General features: G+C 41.3%; 1 pseudogene; it reads left to right on the forward strand.

The window, feature by feature from the left end:
- Positions 1-545: 545 nt before the first annotated feature.
- On the forward strand, positions 546-27,538 carry LOC122435240 (annotated as a pseudogene).

Genomic DNA, 27,538 nt, shown 5'->3' on the forward strand with positions numbered 1-27,538 from the left:
TGGGAAATAGATGGGGAAACAGTGGAAACAGTGTCAGACTTTATTTTGGGGGGCTCCAAAATCACTGCAGATGGTGATTGCAGCCATGAAATTAAAAGACGCTTACTCCCTGGAAGGAAAGTTATGACCAACCTAGATAGCACATTAAAAAGCAGAGACATTACTTTGCCAACAAAGGTCCCTCTGGTCAAGGCTATGGTTTTTCCAGTGGTCATGTATGGATGTGACAGTTGGATTGTGAAGAAAGCTGAGCGCCGAAAAATTGACGCTTTTGAACTGTGGTGTTGGAGAAGACTCTTGAGAGTCCCTTGGACTGCAAGGACATCCAACCAGTCCATCCTAAAGTAGATAAGTCCTGGGTGTTCACTGGAAGGACTGATGCTGAAGCTGAAAACTCCAATACTTTGGCCACCTCATGCGAAGAGTTGACTCATTGGAAAAGACCACGATGCTGGGAGGGATTGATGGCAGGAGGAGACGGGGACTGCAGAGGATGAGAAGGTTGGATGGCATCACCAACTCGGTGGGCATGGGTTTGGGTAAACTCCGGGAGTTGGTGATGGACAGGGAGGCCTGGCACGCTGCGACTCACGGGGTCGCAAAGAGTTGGACACGACTGACCGACTGAACTGAACTGAACTACTTCCGCCTCCGCTGTTTCTTGAGCCTCAACCCCTTCCGCAGCTCCACCTATCAGCGCCTCATAATAAAGCTTCAGATTCCATCCCCTTCGGTTCAACCCATTAAAAAAGGAACCTAATTCTTCTGGCAGGAAATGCAAACTTGGCTTACGGTTGTGTTTATGGCCTCAGAACAAAAAATATGTAAGTAATGTTAAAAGCTATTGATACATACAAAAATGTTTAGGTAATATGAGTGTCTCTGCCTGAGTAGAACACTTTTTGGTCTGGGAAAATAAAGAGAAAATTTTTTTAAAAGAAATAAGGATTTTTAATAAAATTTTAATAACTTTGACGTATAATGTGTAAAATTAAGCCGTGCAACATCATACTAAATTACGTATTCTGAAATGACTTCAGTTGTAGCAACAAATAGGACCTCTTCGCTTATGTAATTCGTTCTAATTAAATTGTCTGTTAGGAACTTTGATGATTGCCAATACAAAATTGTCTATATTTATTAGGCTGTAAATTAGATTTCTAGAACTTTTTTATTTGTTACTTGTTGACAGTTACTACCTTTTAAAAAATCTCCTAGTTGAGTTTTGCTGGAAAATAAGAGTTACCCAGGTAGAGAAGTTTGACAGTTGTAGATCAGCATAAGCCAAGACACTGCAGGCTGAAATACATAGAATTTACCTTTCCCAGGTGACATAGAGGTAAAGAATCCACCTGCCAATGCAGGACGTTCAAGAGATGAGGGTTCCATCCCTGGGTTGGGACAATTCCCTGGAGTAGGAAGTAACAACCCACTCCAATATTCTTGCCTGTGAAATCCCGTGGACAGAGGAGGCTGGTGGTGGACAGAGGTGGCATGGACCGCTAAGGAGTCAGGTGGGCCTGAGCACACAGATTTTGGCTATTAGGTTTACAGTGTTATTCCAGAACGTGAGGTAATATAATAATAGATGTAGGCTGCACTGGGTCTTAGAGGAGGAACTCTTAAGTCACAATAAGATGCTTTAATTGTGTTCTGTAGGCAGTGAAATTGCTGGAAGATTTTTTAAAAAGACTTTGTGTTGTGGAAAACAGGGAAGCCTGGAGTGCTGCGGTTTATGGGGTCACAAAGCCACAAACAGGACTGAGAAACTGAACTACAAATAAAGTATAGCCAAGTTGAGGATATGACAAGTTTTGAGGGTATGGAAAGCTCTGGGGAGTCAAGGATCAAAGCTTAGTACTTCAGAGGATATCACGAACTATCCAATGGTGGCCTTTGATCTCCACAATCTCTCATTCTTGATGAGGGGTCTGGAATTCCAGTGGCTGCCCAAAGGTAAGCTTGTTAACTTCTACCAATAAAGCTGTGACAGCTACTGCCTGGAGGCAGGAAGATGACCTGTGAGCCCCAGAATTTAGTATTGGAAAACATCCTGTAGCATAAGGAACATTTCCTAACTTTTGTGCAAGTCCTGTTTTTCAGCTGCGTGTCTTCCTGTTCTGTTGTTCAGTTATGTCTGAGTCTTTCGACCTCGTGGACTGTAGCCTGCCAGGTTCCTCTGGCCATGGGATTTCCCAGGCAAGAATACTGGAGTGGATTGCCACTCCCTTTTCCAGGGTATCTTCCTGACCTAGGGATTGAACCCATGTCTCCTACATTGGCTGACAGATTTTTTTGCCACCGAGCCACCAAGGAAGCCCACTCTCTGTTTCCACTGGTCTAAACTGTTTCAAGTGAAGGGCACATGTACTCTTATTGTCCCTTTACTATTTGTCACTTCCCTAACAGGGCACATTTTTCCTGACCCTAGGTAATAGGAAGTTCCACTATGAAGTACTTGTACTCTCTGCCTTTTCTTGCATATCAGAGGGTACAAGTGGACACAGGGAGGTAGCGTTTGGGATCAGTGAGAGGGATCCATTTTCAGGCCATTTTCTTTATCCCACCACCAAGTTATATAACAGCCAGACCATGTTACAGTATAATTTAACTTCTTTCTTTTTCAGGCCATCTACTTTTTTCAAATTTCCTGTTTTTAAATATATACTTAAGAGGTTTTTTGTTTCTCTGTTTTTTTTTCTGGCTTAAAAGAGGAGTCTCCCATATTGACCAACCTGCAAGTGAGAATAAAATAGTTCTCCCAGAAATGGTTTTTGACATTCCAGAGATGTTTGTTAGGAGATTTTAACATGAAGGGGTCCAAGGCATCCTCCAAATTTCCTTTGATCATAATGAGGTTGAAGCATCCTCTACTCTCCTGTTGATTTTTAACCAGACATCTCTGGTTGAAATTAATTCTTTAAACAAAATACTCCTTCATGTGGTGCTGCTACTGTTGTGAAATCTGGAGTCACAAAACACACCTCGGAGGACACTCAAGACAGTGGGAGTGGTTAGTACAATAGTGTATGGCCCTTTCCAGGTGGGGGTAACATCTGCTGTTTCCAATCCTTTATTCATACTAAATCTACTCGGGAGCATGGCTTTATCAGTTCAGTTCAGTTCAGTCGCTCAATCGTGTCCAAGTCTTGGCGACCCCATGAATCGCAGCACTCCAGGCCTCCCTGTCCATCACAAACTCCTGGAGTTTACTCAACTTGTGTCCATCGAGTCGGTGATGCCATCCAGCCATTTCATCCTCTGTCACCCCCTTCTCCTCCTGCCCCCAATCCCTCCCCGCATCACAGTCTTTTCTAATGAGTCAACTCTTCGCATGAGGTGTCCAAAGTATTGGAGTTTCAGTTTCAGCTTCCAGTGAACACCCAGGACTGATCTCCTTTAGGGTGGACTGGTTGGATCTTCTTGCAGTCCAAGGGACTCTCAACAGTCCTCTCCAACACCACAGTTCAAAGGCATCAATTTTTTGGCGCTCAGCTTTCTTGACAATCCAACTCTCACATCCATACATGACCACTGGAAAAACCATAGCCTTGACCAGACAGACCTTTGTTGGCAAGGTAATGTCTCTGCTTTTTAATGTGCTATCTAGGTTGGTCATAACTTTTCCTTCCAGGGAGTAAGCGTCTTTTAATTTCATGGCTGCAATCACCATCTGCAGTGATTTTGGAGCCCCCCAAAATAAAGTCTGACACTGTTTCCACTGTTTCCCCATCTATTTCCCATGAAGTGATGGGACCAGATGCCATGGGACCAGATCTTAGTTTTCTGAATGTTGAGCTTTAAGCCAACTTTTTCACTCTCCTCTTTCACTTTCATCAAGAGGCTTTTTAGTTCCTCTTCACTTTCTGCCGTAAGGGTGGTATCATCTGCATATCTGAGGTTATTGATATTTCTCCTACCAATCTTGATTCCAGCTTGTGCTTCTTCCAGCAGTATCTAAGGAAACGGGAATTCTTGAACATAACAGGTGATATCATGTATTACCTTCCCCAACTGTTCCAGCTGCTGCAACACTTCCATCCCTTCCATTCCTCCTCTTTGTAATAAATTTACCTTTACTTCCTGAATAAGTGGGGGAGGCCTCCGCAACATTATCTCATAGGGAGGGAGAATACCCATGCGACCAGTGATGGGGTGGGTAGAGGGTGGGAGGTGATCATTCTGATACTCATTAACACTAAAGCAGCATGTCTATCCAGGGGGTGTCAGTTTCTTGCACCAGTTTTGCCAAAGTCACCTTGATGGTCTGGTTCATTTTCTCAACCATTCCTGAACTTTGTGGCCTATACACTATATGTAGTTTCCATTTAATATTTCCTGCTTTGCAAACCAGTTGGAATAATTCAGCCATAAATGCGGGCCCATTATCTGATCCTACACTCAGAGGGAACCCAAACAGGAACAATCTCTCTCAGCAAGAATTGGGCCACTTCATTCACTTTTTCAGTCTTCATGGGATAAGCTTCTACCTATCCTATAAAAATACATTCCATCACCAGCAAATACTTGTATCCTCGGCATGGCTTTACCTCACTGAAGTCCGCTTCTAGATGTTCAAATGGAGCAGCCCCCTTAAATTGTATTACAGGAGGTGCTGTCTCCTTTGGGGCTTGGTTATTCTTAGCACAGGTTACACATTGGTGGCTTCCATCTGCACACAAAGCTGTTAGACCTGGTGTGACAAAATAGTGGGCAAAAATCTCACAAGTCTTTGTTTTTCCTAATGGTTGGATTGATGGAAATATGTAACCAGTTGAAATGCCAAGTTAGAGAGGACAGATTCTCCCATCTGAGAGTTTGCATCATCCATCCTCGTACAGTGTTGTTTTTTTTTTTTTTTCCCACAGTGTTTCTTGCTCAGTTCATGCCCAGGTGATTTTTTCCTTGTCATAGAATGGGGCCGCTTGGCCGGTTGGTAGGCTAGACACCATAGGTGTCACTGTAAGTTTGGTTGCTGTATTGTGTTGGGTGGCTGCTTGGTCAGCCAGACAGTTCCCTTTTGCCTGAAGTGTGTCCACCCTCTGGTGGCCTCTACAGTGCATTACTGCCACTGCAGCAGGTTCCCATGCTGCTTCCAACAGCAGCAGAATTTCCTCTTTATTTTTTATTTCTTTGCCAGATGTAAATAACCCCCTTACTTTATATATGGCTCCATGTAAGGTAGCAAAGACATACTGTGAATCAGTATATTTACCCTCTTACCTTCAGCCAATTTTAGTGCTTGTATAAGTGCCCAGAGCTCTGCTTGTTGATCTGACCAATGTGTGGGGAGCTGTCCTGCCTTGAGGGTTGTATCTGTTGTGGTTACCACATATCCAGTATTTCCTGTTTCAAGTAGCTGGTCCCATCTGTGTAGTAAGTGTCATCTGGTTGACTTTAAAGAGACATCTCTAAGGTCCAGATGGCTAGAGTAGACTGCCTCTAGCATCTCCTCACAGTCATGCCTGGGAGGGCCTTGCCTCACCTGCAAATAAGTCGCTGGGAGCCTGACAGGATTCCACCTCTATTCGGGGTTTTTCACATAAAAGTCCTTGATAATGTAACATCTGAGAAGTGGAAAGCCATTTTGTCCCAGGCCCTATTAGGAGAGAGGCGATGGCATATAGTACTTTTACTCTAATAGTCTGTCCCTTAGTCAGTTTGTCAGCCTCTCTTGTTAAGATGGTGACAGCTGCCACTGCTCTCAGACATGGACGCCATCCAGAGGCTACAGGATCCAGCCTCTTGGGTAATGTGCACAGGTCAGTGCCATGAGCCTATTCTTTGTGCCAGCACCCCAAGTGCTACTTGTTCTTTCTCATGGATGTACAGAGTGAAAGGTTTGGTCAAATCAGGGAGGCCTAACGCAGGGGCCTCTGTCATGGCTCTCTTTAATTGTGCAAAAGCATGATTCTGTTCTGGTCTCCAAGTTAGAGAGTCATTTCAGGGCCCATAGTGGTGGCATATAAGGGTTTAGCTATTTGTGACAAGCCAGATATCCAAATCTGGCAGGAACCCATGGCTCCCCAAAATTTTCTCACTTCCCTTTTGGTAGTAGGCTGGCTTATCCAATTGATTACTTGTTTTTGTTCTAAGCCTAGAGCATGCCTCCCCTCCTTTATAACAAATCCTAAGTACTTTACCTCAATCTGGCAGATTTGGACCTTTTTTCTTGACACCTTATATCTGGCCTATTCCAACAGGCCCAGGAAAGTCTTAGTTCCTTCCCAGCATTGAGTATGAGACTCTGCCGTAAGGAGTAGGTCATCCACATTTTGCAGAATTTGACACTTGGTAGCATCCAATGGGAAGGAGAGGAGGTCTGTTGCTAGAGCTTCCTCAAATATAGTAGGGAAATTTTTAAATCCTTGTGGTAGTTGATTAAACATCATCTGGATCTTTCAACCCATTTCAAGGTCCTCCCATTCTAAAACAAAAATCCTCCAATTAGTCAATTGGAGCCACTCTTATACAAAAGAAAGCATCTTTCAAGTCCAAACAAGTGAAATACTGGGCATTAGGAGATATTATGCTTAGTAAGGTATTGGAATTAGGGACAGTTGGGTGTAAGGTCACCATCACCTCATTTGCTAACCTTGGGTCCTGAATTGGCTGATAATCTTTTTGCTTATCCTTCTTTTGCAGCTTCCCTAGTGGCTCAGATGGTAAAGTATCTGCCTGCAATACGGGAGACTCGGGTTTGATCCCTGGGTTAGGAAGATCCCCTGGAGAAGGAAATGGCAGCCTGCTCCAGTTCTCATCCTTCTTTCCTGGGAGGGTAAGGGTGTTCTGTGGAGAGAGGCATTCCACCAGTATGTCTGCCTGCTTCAGCCTATCAATGTGAAGCTTGATTCCCTCCCTGGCATCCAGAAGTATAGGATTTTTTTTTTCCTTATGGGCTCGGCCTGTGCCTTTAAGTCTGTTACCACCAGAGGGTGGTTTTTCGCAAGTCCAGGGGTTTATTTTCACACCATACTTCAGGAAACAGCTTTGTTAACACTTTGTGGGTGACTGATAGAGCTTCCATTCATCTTCCCTCGGTATTGTCACAGACAGAAGGAAAGTTTCTGTTCCCACCTGTAATTTTGTGAAAAGGATATTTGAGCTCCCAGTTTAGTCAATAAGTCTCTTCCCAATAATGGGACTGGACATTCACGAACATACAAGAATTCATGCACAACTTGGTCCCTCCTATCTGGCATAACCTGGATTATAGAAAACCTGCTGTATCTTCCCTCTAGTTGCCCCAACAATTCTGATAGATTTGTGATAGTGATAGTCAAGGAGGCCACTTGAGTTGTTACCACCAAAAACTCAGCTCCTATGCCCACCATAAAGTCTATAGAACAGTCCCCCACTTCTAATGTCCCACAGGCTCCTATGGACCTTGTTCACTGGAACCTCAGCTACTCTATTCAGAGTCCATGCCAGCCATCCCAATCAGGGTGTCTGCCGGCTCAGAGGCCATTGGCTTAGTCTTGTTTAAGGGGCATTCATTTTTCCAGTGCCCAAACCCATGACATCTGGCACACTGGTCTTGCTGGAGGGATGTTCAGGGGCCTGGTGTCCTAGGGTTTCGCTGGGGTGGAGCAGCTGGCTGTTTATTGGGATCTGGAAAGCCCAGCACAGGGGCCAGGAGAGACATCTTTTGATGAGACTTTTTGTCACTTTCCTTTTGTTTTTACTCGGCCTCCTTTATAGCCTCCTGGTCCCAATTGACAAAAACCTGGTCAGCAATTTCTATCAGCTGGGTGTTGGTAAGAGCTGAGAATCCCTCCATTTTTTTTTTTTTTTTTTGAGTTTTCTTCTAATGTTGGGATATGACTGGACCACAAAGGCAACATTTATAAGTCTTTGGTTCTCAGGGACCTCTGGATCAAAGTGGGTGTACTGTCGGAAGGCCTCACACACTCTCTCATAGAACTCTGTTCGAGTCTCATCTGTTTTTTGGATCATGGTGTTCGTCTTATGTTAGTGGGCTTGCGAGCCCCCCTTTTGAGGCCTTGTATTATAGCCCTCTTATATTTTTTCCAAGGACTGCTTACCTTGGTCAGTTTTGAAGTCCCAGTCTGGTCTTCTATCAGGAGTGGCTTCGTGGGTGCAAGTTTCAGGATCCAGCTGGCCCTCTGGTGCATTTTCCCAGCACCATTTTCATGTCTCTTTAAGGATCTGGGTCTCTCTTCTGTATTGAAGAGGGTGAGGAGAAGTTGGCCTATATCATCCCACACCATCCTGTGGATCCTAAAAATAGTCTCCATTAGGTGAATCATGCCCTGCAGTTTCTCAGAATAGGGAGTGTGCCTTTGCCAGTTTAAGAGATCTGTGGTAGAGAATGGCTGAAAGTAAAGAGAAGTGGGGCCAGGATGGATGTGCCCATCAGGCACCATCTGTGGTGCTGCCTGGACCTCACTGAGAGGCATTTGCAAAACCCCTTTTTCCTGCGGCTTCTATGTGGACCTCAGTTGTTTCCAAACACTTGGTTCCCAGCTCTTTTCTCCTTCTAGAGTGGGGAGGGGAGGATATAATGCCAGCACAGTCACTCCTATTGTCCCTGGTGGTACAGTAGCAGGGAGGGAAGCCTCCTCCACTGAGGGAGGTGGGAGAGGAAAATCTTCTTCTTCTCCTATTTCCTCTCCCTATTCTGAGGGCCTCCTCTGTGTTCGCCAATGTAGGGGAGGAAGCAGGAGTTCTTCTGGATCACTACATTCTTTCTTTGGCTTTTATTGCTGGGGCTTTGCCTGAGCCAGCAGAATCTTGCTTTCCTGTCTTCTGAGATAACATACCCGTACCCAGGGGGGTGAGTTTTGCACAATCAATAGCTATGAGTCGATGTACAGTAACTGATCTGGCTGCCTGGTTACCTCAGAGTACACAGTCCAAATTTTGTTCAGTTCTAGGGTTCCTTCTGAGGGCCATCCTACCCCAAAGGATGGCCAGTCTATCTCGCAGAAGGTCCTAAGCTTGTTTGCAATTAACTTTATACCATAGTCTCCTCCAAAGCCCTTTCTGAAGTTTTTAATCAGACATTTAAAAACGGTTAACTTGGATTTTCTGCCACCCATCCTGCTTTTACTTTCCTTCTATCACTTACAGCAAGTCCAACTTCTATTTTGTCAGTCCTTTGCCGGGGTCTTATATCCCAGCCACCACCGATGTCTCCCCTCAAAGGAGCAAGACAACTGCCACTTTACCTCAGGCATGCTGCTGCTGCTGCTAAGTCGCTTCAGTTGTGTCTGACTCTGTGCAAGCCCATAGAGGGCAGCCCACTAGGCTCCGCCGTCCCTGGGATTCTCCAGGCAAGAACACTCGAGTGGGTTGCCATTTCCTTCTCCAATACATGAAAGTGGAAAGTGAAGTTGCTCAACTGTGTCTGTCTCTCAGTGACCCCATGGACTGCAGCCTACCAGGCTTCTCCATCCATGGGATTTTCCAGACGAGAGAACTGGACTGGGTTGCCATTGCCTTCTCCATGAGTTTGTCCTAATTTCTTTCATTATTTTTTCCTTTTTTCCTCTCTGCTTTATTTATTTCCACCATTCTATCTTCCACCTCACTTATCCTCTCTTCTGCTTCAGTTATTCTACTGTTGTTTCCCTACAGAGTGTTTTTTATCTCAGTTATTACATTATTCATTATTAATTTATTCTTCTTTATTTCTTCTAGGTCCTTGTTGAACACTTCTTACATCTTTTCAATTCTTGATGCTAGTCTATATTTCTGTAACTCCATTTTGTTTTCAAGATTTTGGATCATCTTCACTATCACTATTCTGAATTCTTTTTCAGATAGCCTCCCTATCTCCTCCTCTTTTGTTTGTTTGGTTTGGTTATTTATCATGTTCCTTTACCTGCTGAATATTTCTCTGCCTTTTCATTTTGTTTAGTTTGCTGTGTTTGGGGTGCCCCTTCTGCATGCTGGAAGTTCGTGGTTCCTCTTTAGTGTGGAGCCTGCTCCCTATAGGTGGGCTTGGCCTAGTGGCTTGTTAAGCTTTCCTTATTGGGGGAGCATGCATCTGTGTTCCAGTGGGTTGAGCTGAATCTTTTCTCTGGAGTTCAGTGAAGTGTCCAGTAATGAGTTTTGGGGTGTCTATACATTTGGCATTTCTCTGAACAGCCTGTCTTTTAATGTGTTCTTGCTTTGTCGGAGAATTAGCATGGTATGTCTTGCAGTGGAACCTGTTGGCTCCTGGGTGGAGCTTGATTTCAGTGTACATTTGGAGGCTTTGGGTTGAGCTCTTGTCTATTAATATTCTCTGGAATCAGGAGTTCTCTGAAGTTCTCAAGTTTTGCAGTCAAGCCTCCTGCCTCTGGTTTTCAGTCCTTCTCTTACAGGCTTGTTCATCCTTACAGCACAGATGATAAAACATCTAGGTTAATGGTGAAACAATTCTCCACAGAAAGGGACCACGAAAGATTCACAGAGTTACATAGAGAAGAGAAGTGGCAGGAGGGAGATAGAGGTGGCCAGGAGGAGAAAAGGGGATGTCAAAAGTAGAAGCAGCAATCTAGCCAGTAATGAGTTCACTCAGTGCTCTCCACAATCCAGAACACCCAGAGTAATTCACAGAGTTACACAGAGAACAGAAGAGGAAGGAGGGAGATAGGTGTAACCTGGAGAGAAAAGGGAGAGTCAAAAAGGGAGTTAGTAATCAAGCCAGGAGTCATATCCCTAAGTGAAAATGGGTACTGAAGATTAGATTCTTAAAGGTACAAAACTGAAATCAAATATCAAAAAACAAAGATTAAAAATCTAGAATAGAGGTTAGACTCTAAAAAATACAATATAAAAAATACAAAACAAAATCAATCTCAAAAATTAAAAATATATATGTATGAAATTTGCTTTAAAAATAGGGTCTTTTTTTGCAAGGTAATAGTAGGTTATAAGAATAAAAATTAAAGCAGTAATAAAGAACTTAGTTTTTTAAAGAGAATTAAAAAGTGATAATAGTAAAAATTTATCTAGGAATTTCTCTGGAGTTATTGTGGGCAGTGTAGGGTCAGTTCAGTTTCAGATAGTTCTCTGCTCCAGATTGTACTTGTTCTGAAGGTCTATAGGTCCCCTGCAATGCACATTGTTAACTACAGAGTTTTAATCTGTTTCACCTGTCACTTTCAGAATGGTTCCCTCTTCTTTGTTTATTTTGCCTTCTGTTTGCAAGTCTCTTCAGTGTCTAATTTCCACCCTGACACAAGGGAGCGAAGGTGACCACTTATTTAGCCTCACTTGTCCTGTTGCTTTTTGGGGAGGCAGGGACATTACAATTATCGCTGGAGTGTTTGGGGAGTATGTGCAGTGTATGAACCACCCTGGGTTTGCCACAGCCCAAGGTGGGTCTACACTGGGTCTACACTGCTTCCTGGGTCTACACTGCTCAGACTCCAGGGTGCTCTGCAGGGGCACTGTCCCAAATGGGCCCTGACTTTGTTGCACTTTCCAGGTGTAGGCTGCTGTGGTTCTCAGTTACTCTGCAAGGGCACAGACCCAGTTGGGAATTTGTTTTGTAACCTTCCAAGATCTAAGCAGCTCAGGCAACCAGGTGCTTAGCAAGTGCACTGTCCCTGGTGGGTTGTGCGTCTTAATAATTTCACCTGTCCTGGCTACTTGATTTCCTGGGTGTGCCATGAGAACACTGTCTCAGGTGTGCCATGTGTCTCCTCTGGGCAGCTGATCTTGGGCTGCTACTGTCCTGGTGGATGTCAACCACCCAGGATCCCAGGAAGACATGGTTGGCAACTGGGAACCTGCTCACAGTTTGGTGGAATATGCTATCTCTGGGTCTGAAATTGCAGCAGCCCCTTGCCTTCCTGCTCTGGCTTTCACATGCCTGCCTCTCTGCCTCTGGAAGTGGAGGGACCAATATGCAGCTAGCTAGCTTTCCTTTGGTATTTTCTCAATACTTTGTTCTCTGAACACTCCAGGCTGTGGGTTAGAGCCTTTCCAGGGAAAGTTTTTTTTTTTTTTTGTCTCCCTGGAAATCCCACAGTTTAGGTTGCTATTTCATGTTTGCTGCCTCAGATTATCCTCAGGACATTCAGGCCTGATTTCTGGGGCCGGTGATGCAGCCCGCACCTCCCTGCCCTGCTCCTGCTTGCTGGTGGTGGACACAAACATCTGGGCTACTGGTAGTTGTGGTTAAGGCCTAGTCTGTGGGTTTTGTTTTTTTTTTTCCTCCCAATTATGTTGCCTCTGAGATTACAAAACTCCTCACAGAGCTGCCTGAGAGAGGGTTTCCTACTGTGTGGAAACTTCTCATTCACAACTCCCTCTGCAGGGCAGGTCTCCAACCATAAATCGTTTGTCTCTCTTTCTGTCTTTTATAATTTGTCCTACCTCCTTTCAGAAAGAATGGGCTCCCTTTCTGGGTGCCTGGTGACATCTACCACCATTCAGAGTTGCTTTGTGGAACTTGCTCATCATTCAAATGATCTTTTGATGAATTTGTGGGGGTGAAAATGTACTCCCAGTCTTATTCCTCCTCCATCTTCGGACCACTCCCAAGAACTTCTAGAAGTGGATTTTAAGTGTCACCCCCTCACAGTATTTTTTCCTCTGCAAAAAAACTACAGTGTACAAAGTACTCTAGACAGAAGTGGGACTAGAAAGAAATATGAATCTGTGTCCCTACCTAGGCAATAATTATATTGGCTGAATCCCTCTGATGTAACTATTTTAGAGCTCTGGATCCTATTTAAGGAATACAGTTGGCAGAGGAAAGCTTGATTAATTAATTTTGTTCAATTTCAGCGTTATCACGGTAAGAACTGCCCATTTTCCAAGCCTAGCCTCATGGCACTAGTTCTACATCAGTTCCTGGAGCAGCTTGCGTAACACTCTGGGAAACCAGAATATGCAAAAATAATCTTGTCTGTATTTGTGTTCTACTTATGAATTACAAACGCACTTTCTTTCATTGTTCTAACTCGCTCTCACTCTGGCTCATCATTTTCCATTCCTTTGCTTCAACTTTCTCTTTTCCCTTTCTGGAAGCTAGCACTGAAGTACAGGATATTCAAAACCAAAACATATGTGAGAGAAATTAGAAAGTAATTGAACCTGCCCAGGGAAAGACACAGGATCAGGAAAGTCATGAAAGTATCTTAACTTTATACTCAGCTTTCCTTAGCACTGATATCCTATGAGGGATATGGATGTTTAAGGAGTAGTTTTGGGTATTACTGATGTTAAATTGGTAGAAATTCTAATTATAATAATGTAGTTTTCATATGTTAAATGTATTCTTTTTGGTTACCACAATGAAATTAACACTATACACAAAAAGAGTTAGAATGTTCCACTACAAAAATTAACTGAACACAATAGAAGACAGTAATATAAGAAATAAGAGACAAAACACCTATAAGGTTTACATATAGAAAAAATACAAAATGAACGAAGTCACTCCTTAGCAGTTTTACTTGAAATATAAATTAATTAAACTCTACAGTTAAAAGGCTGAGTCTGAAAAAATGGGTAAAACAACATGATCAACTAAATGTGGTCTACAAGAGACTCATTTTAAATCCAAAGATAGAATGAAAGTGAAGGAGAAGGGGAGGTAATATTCCATGCAAAGAGTAACCAAAAAACCATGGAAAGAGCAGGAGTGACTACATGAACATTATGCAAAGTAATCGTTAAATCTGAACAGTTTAAAAGAGATGAAAATGGTATTATTATATACTGATGAAAGATTCAAGACACTGAGAAGATAAAACAATTATATACATTACTTAGCAATACCAACAATAGATAATCATGTATGAAATAAAACTAGACAAACTTGAAAGGAGAAACAGACATTTCTACAACCCAAAACAGATAGTAAGGAAACAGAAGAATAAAATAACAATAATTCAACTGAGCTACAAGAGATATGAAAGACATTTTACCTAACAAGAGAATAAACAGTCTTCTCAAGTGCTCATGGACATATTCCAGGGTGGATCATATACTAGACCACAAATTAAGCATTAATGGAAAGATACATTATCATACATATCCAACTCCAACAAAATGAATTTAGATACCAATAATGAATGGAAAATTAAGAAATTTAGCACAATTAATTTAATGCAATAACAACACAGTTTGTTTTTTTGTTTTTTGGTTTTTTTTGAACAACACGGTTTTTAACAACAAAATGATCAAGGAAGAAATCACAAGGAAAATTTAGACAAAAATGAAAACATACTAAAACTTATCAGATGCAGTGATAGGGAAGAAATTAAAAACTTCAAATTCTTATGCAAACAAGTATTTGTCTCAAATTGACAACCTAATTTTATAACCTAAGGAATTAGAAAAAAAAAAAAAAAAAGAATAAACTAAACTCAAAACTAGCAGAAGGAAGGAAGTCATAAGGACTAATGATCATATAATAGAACTATAAGATGGAAAAAATTATAGAAGAATCAATGTACTAAAAGTTGGTTCTTTGAAAACATTAATACAATTGACAAACTTTTAGGTAAATGAACTAAAAGAACAGAGGGACTCTTTCTAGGACAAATTCCTAGAAACACAAGATTAACCAGGGTTAAACCAAAAGAAAAAGAATTCTTGAACATACTTATAATCAGTAAGGAGATTGAATCTGTAATAAAGATCTCTTAAAAAAGAAAAGCCCTTAATGAATCAGCAAGATGGTGGAGGAGTATGTGGATTGGAGTACTTTTGTTCCCACAGATTTATCAGGAATACATCTTAAGACACAGAAGATCTTGCAGAACAGCAGCTGAGAGCAGGCAGGAGTCCCTGACCACCAGAAAGGAATGTATAGATCCACACAAAAAAGAATGAAAGAAGGAAGGGAAAAAGAGGAGAGTGAGTAGAACTGGACCTACACCCCAGGGGTATGTGAACTGAAGCAAGTGTGAGATCTCCACATAGGAGTAATAATTTGAGACAGAGGGGAGGAAGCTGAGGCTGTTGAGGGAGTGAAGCAGCTGATCTATGAGAGTCTGAATGGAGTGATAATCACACGGACAATCCATGCCATAGCCCTGCATGCCCCAGTGAGGGACAATAGTCCCTGGGAATCTGCAACAGCTGGGAACTGGACCGTAGGGATTGGAGAACAATCACATGGTAAGGTCTGCTGTTGACTGTGGGGAAATGGCCTGCAGGGATATGAGATCACAGTAGGAAATGCCTTTGGAGGACAGACGAACAGCCATAGAGGCAGGGCAACACTGCTGAGTCATGTGCAAGGGTGGAACCTTCACTGTAACTTCTTTCTGTCTCCAACAATAGAGAAGGACCCCAGCCAGAGGGGCCTTTGACCACCTGCTGTGCTGAGCAATAGAGATGGAAAACCAAGGAGACTGTTTCAGTAAAAAGAACCCTTTTCAAACTAATCTTCGGTGCCTGTGGTCACTGGCTCTGCTGCATCCCTGGCACCACTGAGGTCACCGCCCACACCTAGCCCTCACTGGGACAGACCCAAGTCCTCCAGGGCAGCCTCAGGAGCAAACCCCAGTGGACAAACCACATGCAGAGGTGGAGATAAAACCACAGTTGAACCCTAAGGGCAGGGTGGTTAATGAAGAGGATCAAAAACCTTTCCACCAGCTGTACAAGCTGCACATTAAATTCACATGATCAACTACACAGACGCTGTCTCTATGGAATACATGAAAGAAAAAGTGAGAGTTCCCACAGAGGAAAACACATTGCTCTGGCAGTTTTAAGAACACACAGGAATAGGGTCAGATTAGAGTGTGACAGTCCCAACAGCAGGTCCAGAGACCCATCCTCCCCAGCATTGGAGAGCTTCTTGGAGAGATGGAGCTGTGCTCTGGCTCATGGTGGGGACTAGGACATTGGCAGCTGGGATCCTAGGAAGACATTTATTATTATTACTATGTATTAATTTGTTCTGTTGTTGGTTCTGGAGTGTTTTCCTTTTTTCTTTCCTTTATCCCCCCTCTGTTGTCATGGTTGTTGCTTTTATTATTAGCATTATTTCTATTTAGGCTGCTGGGAACTTTTTAAAAAATCCTACTTTTTCAATGTTTCTACTTTTACTTTAGCTTTCTATGGTTCTGGTTTGTTGTTGTTGTTGTTCTGTTTCTTGGTTTGGTTCACAACAATCACTCAGCTGTGTCTGATTTCTTACGACCCCCATGGATTGTAGCAAGTCAGGCTCCCCTGTCCTTCACCATCTCCCAGAGTTTACTCAAACTCATGTATATTAAGTTGGTGATGCCATTTAACCATGTCATCTCTGCCATCCCCCTTCTCCTCCTGACTTCAATCTTTTCCAACATCAGAGTCTTTTCTAATGAGTCAGTTCTTTGCATCAGGTGGCCAGAGTACTGGAGCTTAAACTTCAGCATCAGTCCTTCCAGTGAATATTCAGGACTGATTTTGGACTGGTTATATCTCCTTGCAGTCAAAGGGACTCTCAAGAGTCTTCTTCAGCACCACAGTTCAAAGGCATCAATTCTTCTGTTTTTATAGTTTTTCCTTAATATTCACAGACTTTTTCAGTATATACTTCTCTTTAATTTTGCCTTTCTATTTTCACTATTTTTTTTGCTCCTCTTCTCTTTGCCTTATTCCTAACTTTTCTTTGCTTTATGTCTCACAAAGCTAGTGTAGATGATGGAATTCCAGCTGAGTTGTTTCACATCCTAAATGATGAGGCTGTTAAAGTACTGCACTCAATATGCCAGCACTTTGAAAACTCACCAGTAGCCACAGGACAGGAAAAGGTGTTTTCATTCCAATCCCAAAGAAGGGAAACACTAAAGAATATTCAGACTACCATATAATTGTACTCACTTCACATGCTAGTTAGGTAATACTAAAAATCCTTCAAATTAGGCTTCAGCAGTATATGAACTGAGAAATTCTAGATACAAAATCTGGATTTAGAAAGAGCAGAGGATCTATTGATCAAATTGCCAACTTCTATTGGACCACGGAAAAAGCAAAGGAATTACAAAAACACATCTACTTCTGCTTTATTGACTACACTAGTGCCTTTGACTGTGTGGATCATAACAAATGGTGGGAAATTGTTAAAGAGATGAGAATAACAAACCACCTTACCTGTCCTCTGAGAAGCATGAATGCAGGTCAAGAAGCTGTAGTTAGAACTGGACGTGGAACATGGACTGGTTCAAAATTAGGAAATGAATACATCAAGTCTGTATATTTTCACCAGGCTTATTTAACATACTTGCAGAGTACATCATGCAAAATGTCTGGATGGATGTATCACAAGCTGGAATATGGATTGTTGGGAGAAATAACAACCTCAGATATGCAGATGATGTCACTCTAATAGTCGAAAGCAAAAAGGAACTAAAGAGCCTCTTGATGAGGATGATGGAGGAGAGTGAAAAAAGCTGGCTTAACACTCAATATTCAAAAAACTAACGAAATGGTGGCAGGTTTACTGTTTTGGGACTCCAATATTACTACAGACAAAGCTAGTTGAGGTGATGGAATTCCAGTAGAGCTATTTCAAATCCTAAAAGATGATGTTGTTAAAGTACTGCACTCAATATGCCAGCAAATGTGGAAAACTCAGCAGTGGCCACAGGACTGGAACAAGTCAATTTTCATTCCAATCCCGAAAAGAATATTCAAACTATAGCACAATTGCACTCATCTCACACACTAGCAAAGTAATGCTCAATATTCTCCGAGCCAGGCTTCAACAGTATGTGAACTGTGAACTTCCAGATGTTCAAGCTGGATTTAGAAAAGGCAAAGGAACCAGGGATCAAATTGCCAACATCTGTTGGATCATCAAAAAAGTAACAGAGTTCCAGAAAAACATCTACTTTTGTTTTATTGACTATGCCAAAGCATTTGACTGTGTGGATCACAACAAAATGTGGGACATTTTTAAAGCAATTAGAACTCCAGACCATCTTACCTGCCTCCTGAGAAATCTGTATGCAGGTCAAGAACCAACAGTTAGAATTGGACATGGAACAGCAGACTGGTTCCAAATAGGGAAAGGAGTACATCAAGGTTGTGTATTATCACTGTGCTTATTTAACTTATATGTAGAGTACATCAAGCAAAATGCCAGGCTGGATGAAGCATAAGCGGGAATCAAGATTGCTGGGAGAAATATCAATAACCTCAGATATGCAGATGATACCACCCTTGGGGCAGAAAGCAAAGAAGAACTAAAGAGCCTCCTGATGAAAGTGAAAGAGGAGAGTGAAAAAGTTGGCTTAAAATCCAACATTCAGAAAGCTAAGATCATGGCTTCTGGTCCTATCACTTCATGGAAAATAAATGGAAACTGTGGAAACAGTGGCAGACTTTATTTTTGGGGGCTCCAAAGTCACTACAGATGGTGACTGCAGCCATGAAATTAAAAGATGCTTGCTCCTTGTAAGAAAAGCTATTACCAACCTGGATAGCATATTTAAAGCAGAGATATTACTTTGCAGACAAAGCTCTGTATAGTCAAAGCTATTGTGTTTCCAGTAGTCACATATGGATGTGAGAGTTGGACCATAGAGAAGGCTGAGTGCCGAAGAATTGGTGCTTTTGAAGTGTGGTGTTGGAGAAGACTCTTGAGACTCCCTCGGACTGTAAAGAAATCTAATCAGTCAATCCTAAAGGAAATCAACTTGAATATTCATTGGAACAATTAATGTTCAAGTGTCAATACTTCGGCTACCTGATGTGAAGAACTCATTGGGAGAGACCCTGATGCTGGGAAAGACTGAGCGTAGGAGGAGAAGGGGACAACAGAGGAAGAGATGGTTGGACAGAATCATTGACTTGATGGACATGAGTTTGAGCAAACTCCAGGAGATAGTGAAGGACAGGGGTGACTGGAGTGGTGCAGTTCATGCAGTTGCAAAGAATCAGACACAGCTTAGAGACTGAACAACAACAATCTTCACAGTCTTCACTACTGTATTTTTGTAGTAGTTTTGAAATCAGGGAGTATGAACCCTTTGCTTTTGCTCCTCTTTTTTCAGGATTTGTTTGCCTATTATTCCAGGAGGTTCTCTGAGATTCCAAATAAATTTGAGAATGTGTTTTTCTATTTAAAAAAAAATTCAGATTTTCACACTGAGTACATTAAATGTTTATATCACTTTGGGTGAAAAAATGACAGCCTAATAGTATTATAACTTCAGTCCATGAACATGATGTCTTTCCATTTATTTTATTCTTCAATTTCTTTTAGAAATGTTTTATAGTTTTCATCACATAACTCTTTTATATACTTGGTTAACTTAATATTAAACATTTAAGTTATCTTTTAGATACCACTTTAATTGGAATTTTAACTTCATTTTCACATTGATTAGTGATTCATATAGAAGGTAATGTCTTTGCATCCCTGCCTCTTCACTAATTTAAGTTCTAGAACTTTTGCTTGTGTGTTCGTGTGTGAGATCATAAAATTTATTTACATATAAGAGCATATCAAGTAAAACACAGATAATTTTACTTCTTATTTCTTAACTTAGATGCTTCTTATTTTTTATTCTTTCCTAATTGGTCTGTATAGGATTTCCACTGCAATGCTGAAAAGAAATGCTAAAAGCAAGCATCATCATCATAGAAGAAATACTTCATTTTCATCATTTATTATGAGTCTGATGTAGGTTTTTATTATCCTTGGTAGTTTCCTTCTAATCCTATTTGTTGAGTGTTTTATCATTGGACAATATTGCCTGTTGTCAAATATGAGTCCTGGATAAATGACTGTAATTTGTCAATGTCTACATTCCCTTACATGTAGATGAGTCTCATCTAATAAGTACGAAAAGTCCAGCAAGGCCCTGCCCAAAGGAAACTTCTCCCTTGTCTGGGAAGGTTGCCCACCTTGGAAGAAGGGCCCAGGTTTTGGTAGTCTGGATAGGGATGCCTGCCTGCAGCACCATGGACTGGCTGTCACAGCATGTCACCCACCTTCACGGCCTCCCTCCAGAGGCCAAAATCATCTGTTCACCAGGCCATGAATGTAACCACTTGAAATCTTCTTTTCACAGAATGCAACTGATGCATTATGTCATCTATGGAAGTGCCTCCTGTTTCTTCTTGTATGAGATCATTCTGCTGGCAGAAGGCTTCTATACCATAAGCTCAGTGAAAGAACTGTACAGGCAGATTAAAAAAACTGCCTGTGCTGGGTGCATCAGTGGGATGGTGAGTAGAGATCCCCAGTGACTGACAGCCAGCCAGAGCCACAGCTCTGTGTGTTTCTATGTATTGAAGATTTGGTAAAAGCTCACTGATAGTGCATGAAGAGTCTATGATACAGGTAATGTTCATTCTGATTTAAAGTCAGGAACATGAAGAAAGCCTCAGCATATTATTGAGGATAAATTAAAATCAATGACTGGCAGTACTTAATTGTTTTGATTATTAATGTACAGATAAAAAAATTACTGAAGTTCTTTTGAAATGTTAACTTCCTATTAAGAAAAAAATAATTTTCATAACTATCATTTCTCTCCTTTGGTTTTAAATATGGACAAATTTGAATGTGACTTTTATGGTTATAAAGACTTCTATACACTATTAGAAATTGTCATGATGCTTCTGGATGTATTTATCAAGCACTTATTACAGTAGGCAGCTAGCACTTATCTCATCAGTGGCAGTGCAAGGATTTAAATTTAGACCTCTGTCATCAACAAGTATATGAACTAAGGCAGGCACTAAGAAATTACAATCTTTACATGAAATCTATTCAAGTACCCATTTGTTTATTTTCTTTTAAGAGTTTATGAAGAAACAATGGTTCTTATATTTGAACATCTTTCACAGGGGCAACGGGGATGAAGTCTAATCATGAGAAAATCATACAAAGGAAATTTAAATGTTGTTGGCACATAGCTACATCCATTCAACAAGCTGTGGCACAAGTGGTAGTGAACTATTTTGGAGATCTGAACTAGGCTTCAGGGATGGGGTAGAGGAACACAAATCAAAACACTGGGAAAGATGAACTCTTTATGGCTCTATACTTCAGTATGAGGTGAGAGAAAGGGAAGAATGCTAAGTCTCTGGATTAGGCAATGCATTTGAGGAGGAAAAAAGTGAAAAATGCAAGGATATATAAATGTATATACTAGTACACACTTGGACACAAAACCTTCCAAAGGACAAATAAGAGTCCTCATGAGACTGTCATTTGAGAAAACTATATTGTTTAGAAGTATTTATGGAGATGAAATACCACCCTCATTTCTATCACTTCTTTATTGATCTGAAATTTTTCAATCCCAGAACCAAAAATGGATCCTGAATTCACTTTGGCTTTTTAAGGTTCAGTTCAAAGAACAATGGAAACAATGAATATAAGGTTTTGGGAATTTCAGTTCAGTTCAGTTTAGTCGCTCAGTTGTGTCCGACTCTGTGCGACCCCATGCACTGCAGCACGCCAGGCCTCCCTGTCCATCACCAACTCCTGGAGTTTACTCAAACCCCTGTCCATCGAGTAGGTGATGCCATCCAGCCACCTCATCCTCTGTCATCCCCTTCTCCCCCTGCCCCCAATCCCTCCCAGCATCAGGGTCTTTTCCAATGAGTCAACTCTTCGCATGAGGTGGCCAAAGTACTGGAATTTCAGCTTCAGCATCAGTCCTTCCAATGAACACCCAGGACTGATCTGCTTTAGGATGGACTGGTTGGATCTCCTTGCATTCCAAGGGACTCTCAAGAGTCTTCTCCAACACCACAGTTCAAAAGCACCGATTCTTCGGCACTCAGCTTTATTCACAGTCCAACTCTCACATCCATAGCCATTATTTAAAAAGACAAGTCAGAGGCTATTATTCAATTAGAGGGAATCTGTTTTTTTCTGTGTTTGTGTGTGTGTGTGTGTGTGTGTGTGTGTGGCAAGGAGGAGCTGGTTTTTTCTAAAAAAGTGAAGAGTACATAATAATAAAAACCAAAAAAATCTTCCTGGCAACTTTTAGACAACTGTTTACCCCTGCTAACTTCTACTCATGAAGTAGTAAAAGTGAAAGGGATTAACTTCTGCAATGGCATAGATGCAAATCAGCAACTACCTGATGTTGAACATTTTAGATACTTGAATATTTGAACTTTTGCCTTATCATTCAGGGTTTGCTAATTAGTACAAGAAGCCAGTGCCAAAGCAGTGGGTGCTTCATTCTAAGCCAGATGGGAGGCCACGTGGGCCTTTTTGGAGCAGTTCTTATGCGGATTGTGTGGTGAGCAAATATGAAGCTTCTGTACCACAGTACAGGCTGGAAGACTATCCTCTATTCCACATAGACTGCATTTATCCTTTCTATATTTTATGGTCTATTTAAGGAAAGGTGTATTCTAGAAACCTGAAAAGCCACTGTTGTTTGGGGAAGAGCTGTATTATCTTCACTCATTTCTTGACTGGTTACCTGTACCTTGAACACTGTGCTTTTGTTGATATATCAAATGGATATTGAATGGGCTTTCATGGCAGCATGGGAGGAAGACTTAGGTGACTGATGAGAGCTGGAGCAACATGCTAAGAACTCTAACTTGTTTGAGTTAGGAAAGACTATAACTCTGCCCATCAGGGAGAACAGAACTGCCCATCAGAATTCCTTACTGTCCCCACCCCTACCCTGCTCACTAGGGGAAGCAGATATCAATGCCCGGCTGCTGCTGCTGCTAAGTTGCTTCAGTCATGTCCAACTATTTGTGACCCCATGGACTGCAGCCTACCGGGCTCCTCCATCCCTGGCATTTTCCAGACAAGAGTACTGGAGTGAAAAAAAAAACAAAAAACAAACAAACAAAAAAAAGAGTACTGGAGTGGATTGCCATTGCCTTCTCCATGAATGCCCTAGGGAGCTCTAACTACTGCAGGAAGGGAGGTCCACCAAAGAACTACCAGACATTTTCTAAGTGTATATGTCTTATTAGAAAGAAAGTATTTTTGTTTTGAAGGGGAAGAAAAAGAAATCGTATAATGGAGTACCCAATTATAATTACTAGGGAGAAACAAACTATGAAGCTGCTGAAATCTGAGTTTCTCTGGTGTCTCAGTGGTAAAGAACCCACCTGGCAATGAAGGAAACAAAGATTCAATCTCTGATCCAGGAAGATCCCATAGCCTTGAGGCAACTAAGTCCATGTACCACAACTATTGAGCCTGTGCTCTAGAGCCCGTGCTTTGCAACAAGAAAAACCACAGCAATGAGAAGCTCAAGCACCACACCTAGAGAGAAGAGGCTACATCTAGAGAAAAGGCTGTGCAGCACCAAAGACCCATCACAGCCAAAATAAATAAAATATTTTAAAAGAATCTACTGAAATTTGCTTTGGCATTTTAAAAAATTCACAAAGTTTGGAAAACTTGTGTTCTTGAAATAAAACAAAGTGAGTTGTTTCTACAGTTTCCTTAGGTGACCAAAAGGAGGCAACTGAGCGTGGCTGCAAGGTGAACCTCACATGATCTAGCCTTGGGTCTTTGCAGTTAAAAAAAAATAGCTAAACTTAACTGAACTCCAAGGCCTCAGCCATGCACTCTGTGGGTATGTATTCTGAGAATGTAAATGTACAATATGGGAGATATTTTCACTAGTTCTATGATCTTGGACAAGATAGATCATCTCTTGGGCCTTATGTCCTACTTAACTAAAAGAAGGACTTGAAAAGTCCCTTTAACTGGCTTGATTCTCCTACTGTCCCTATTTGGCACCAGCTTTGGGGATACTGTTGTCCAATCAATGCTCTGACTGCATCCCACAGGTTCAGTATTGGGAGAAATGCCCTATTATTTCTTCTGGGGGCTGTTCTTTGCCCTGGTTAGTGACTTTTTTTTTTCCTTCTTGTCCTAGCTTATCTTCCTCACCTATGTGTTGGGAGTGGCCTGGCTAGGTGTGTTTGGTTTCTCGGCAGTGCCAGTGTTTATGTTCTAAAACATATGGTCCACTTGTGAAGTCATCAATTCCCCTCAGACCAATGGAACAGCAGGGGTGGAGCAGATCTGCATGGACATCAGGCAATATGATAATTCTTGTGCAATCCCCTGAATCATTGGTATCCTCTGTGCATATTTTTGGGCCTTAATTATTAGAGGAGCACCTAAGTATCTGAACCTGTTGCATCCATTATATTGGAAGATTTTATACTGTTTCCCTCAATATGCTCTATTTTCTGGATGGAAATATGAGACTTTTAGTTTCTAAAGAATGTCATTCAAAATGTTACATTTTCAAATTTCAAAGTATTTGATAAAAACATTCTGTGACAAAAAAATATTTTATAATGCAGTTAAGTAAAAACCACATGGATAGTCACTGAAAGAACTGTGTATTTTCCCTCGATTTTCTCATTTTTATCTCATTCAACTTTCCAAACTAATTTTGCACACAGTGCATAATCCACTTAATTAGCATATTCAAACTGTTCAACTAATGTCTTTTAAAATGTCTTTTAATTTAACTTCATTTATACTAAAAAACACAACATAAAATCCAGCTGCATTTTAAACTCTTCAGAAAGTACTCTATCAATGTCAGATGTTGGAAATCTCTTCAGATACATTTTCTAATGAGTGGGCTCCTCACCATAGGCAACTAAGGTTGATTCATTTTTACAGGACACAGAAAGCCAGGGTACCTCTTGTCCATCACTGCAGATTCCACTGTCCTTCTGAGTTAGAAACAAGGGGGAAAAGAGATTTTAATTAAAGCTGAAGTGGAAATAAATATTCTTTCAGAGCTTTTCTGGAGGGATGTGATTGTTCTCATTTTGATTCCTGCTTTTCCCAGGTGGCTTATCTTCATCATCTTATTTTATAGCATAATAGGGAGGTTATCGAAAACTACAAGTTGGATCAGTCTCTTCTCATAGAGATCAAGGTTCAACAATGCTGTTCTTTATGAGGGATTAAAAACAAATTCTACATTTTAATGTTGAAATTTTCATAAAAGAATTTCCAGACATTTATAATTTTCCTAGTTCTTAAATATTAGGGAATTTTTTTTCACTACAACTTTTGGTCTTTGGTAACTAATTTAAATCTTCTATGTTCTTGAAATCTTCTATATTCTTTTAAATCTTCTATATTCTTGAAATCACAGTCTGGAGACTTATCATTTCTCATTTTCCTGAAAAATGAAAGTTACTCTTGGCCTATGATAAAAGATGGGAGGGACTACAGATTGTACATTTTAATCTTTTTTTCCTTATCTCCTGACAAAAGTATAATTTAAGCTAGTTTAATATTTAAGCACACACCTATTCATGAAACATATGCAATTATCTTTAGGTTGCAGGGAGAAAACAATGGCAGCCTAATGGGCAGTTGCCACTATAAATTATACTGAGAGACCAACTATACACTCCACATGGGTTTTCTTTTGAAAAGATTTCCAATAGGACTTTTAATCCAAAATATTTCAATTTTTAATGTATTTAAAATATTAAACATAATAAAATGCATTTTTGCATTTAAAAACAAATAGGTACAAAATACAAATACAAAAATTTATTTGTGATTCATAAACTACACTGTCAAATTTTCAAGATAGTTTCTGAGTTTATAGTGTCAATTTTGGTAGTTATCTCATGTGGACTAACAAAAACATCAAATCCCCTCTTTGATTTGGAAGATCACAGACCAAGACATACATGTGGAAATGTATTTGAACTCAGTATAATTTAATGGTCATATGAAGAAGAGTTTTATTGGGGGGGAGGTCATCTGGCAGTTGTTTAACTATTTGTAATTAATAGTTCCTAAATTCAGTGTAGAGAAAACTTAGCTTTGATAATCTGTTTTTACAGTTAGTCATTGAAAAAAAGCAAAAAGTTTTGGGGAGTGGGAGTTGGGGAGGAAGTCAATTTGTTTCCCCTTCTGGTGGAGTAGTTAACTTTGATCTTGACCAAACTTGGTCTTGTTGTCCAAATAAAACTTTTTATTGTTCCAAAAAGTTTCTTCTACAGAGGGCAGATAACAACAGCTGTTGATGAAGAGTATTTCATGTGATTGTGCTGTAATTTCCACTGAAAGAGGAGGCCCCGACGCGAACAGGGGTGCTGGAGTTTGTGTAAACATTATCCTTGTGCTAGGACTCGCTTCCTAGGAATCATCCCTTGGAATGCTTTCCCAGGAAGAATATGTGGCTCAGCCCTGGAAAACATCTGCAACACCAGAGAGGTAGGCCCCACTCCCTCAGTGGGTCCTAGACAACTACTGGGCACTTCAGGCTGAGGCAAAGGGTGTTTCTAGGGAGAAAGACCACAAGAGGGCTCTGAGTCATCATTTTCCACCTAGACATTGGCCCTGCCTCACAGCTAAACCCACTGAGTGAAGGTCCTGAGCCATGAGACAGCTTTCTCTTTTGGCAATAATTGGAGAGTAAGCCCAATCATGCCAAGTCTGAATATATCTCGATTCTTCTTTTTCATATTCAGATAGTTTTTCAAACAGAATGTATGTCACACAGGACCAAGCCTTCAATTTGTGTACAACCAAATTTTTATGCACTGTCACTTAATCTTTTGTTTCCAGGCTGAGTTGCTGGTATTACTTGGTCATCCTTAACGGGCAATAAATCCTGACCTTAATGGGCAATAAATCTACTATGGCTTAAAATCTCTTGGCCCTGAAATAGTCTTCAGGCATTGGCTTATGACTACTTATAAAAGCAGATTCTCAAAAAAAAAAAAAGCAGATTCTCAAATGCTCTTGTGGGAGCTTGCATTTAAGAGGATCCTGATATGGTTTTGGAAGCAAGGAGCAACTGCTTCCAAAAATCAGGGCCCACCATCTACCTGCCTCTTGGTGTGTATATCCATGATCTGGGCCGCAGGTGGCAGGCATGCAGGAGCAGTATAATATTCTGATCATGGGGAGCAGCCCCAGGTCTGGGGTATTGGCCTTGGGTACAGCCTCTTGCCAAGTTCTGAAAGACCCCCATGTAAGCCCATCATGTGCCTGGTCTTCAGAAATCAGCCATACAGAGGCAAAGGGAGCACACCCAGAACAGAGGAGGCCATCACTCCCCCGCAGAATGCTCACCCTGGTGCCCGGTTCTCTCCTAGGTCTACACGTTCTATCACCTGTTCATCATGGCCTATGCCAGAGCTGGCGCCACCGTCATTGCCCTGGTGAGTTCTGGCCCCCTTCCGTGCAGGCACTGTCCTAACAAATTTCCCTTCCAGCCAACACACCAGGGACTCAACTTTGGTTCAGGTGCCCTTGTAAACTTACCCCATGTCTCGCTTGCAGAAAAGACTTGCTGATCTTGGCATCTATGGTAGGTGATGAGATTTGGATTCTGGTGGGAAGAAGAGAGGGTATCACCACTGGAATATGTATTAACGAGGGCTAATACATGTTGCAGTTAGCCCTTAATTTCTGTTGTGATTATAAATGTGAAAAATGATACACCCTAGGCTCTGAGCTGGCACCATCCCACCCAAGTTTGAAATGTCAGGGAAGTGGCCTGAACTGCCTGTGTCTTACTGTCATTGTTCTGTTATCTTCCACCAGGTGATCTACATGATGGCTATCACATATAACTATGTGATATTGATGTTTAATAGTCTGGAAGATTGCTGCACTAAGTTCTAA

The sequence above is a fragment of the Cervus canadensis genome, chromosome X (genome assembly GCF_019320065.1).
Source record: "Cervus canadensis isolate Bull #8, Minnesota chromosome X, ASM1932006v1, whole genome shotgun sequence".
Lineage (NCBI taxonomy): Eukaryota > Metazoa > Chordata > Mammalia > Artiodactyla > Cervidae > Cervus > Cervus canadensis.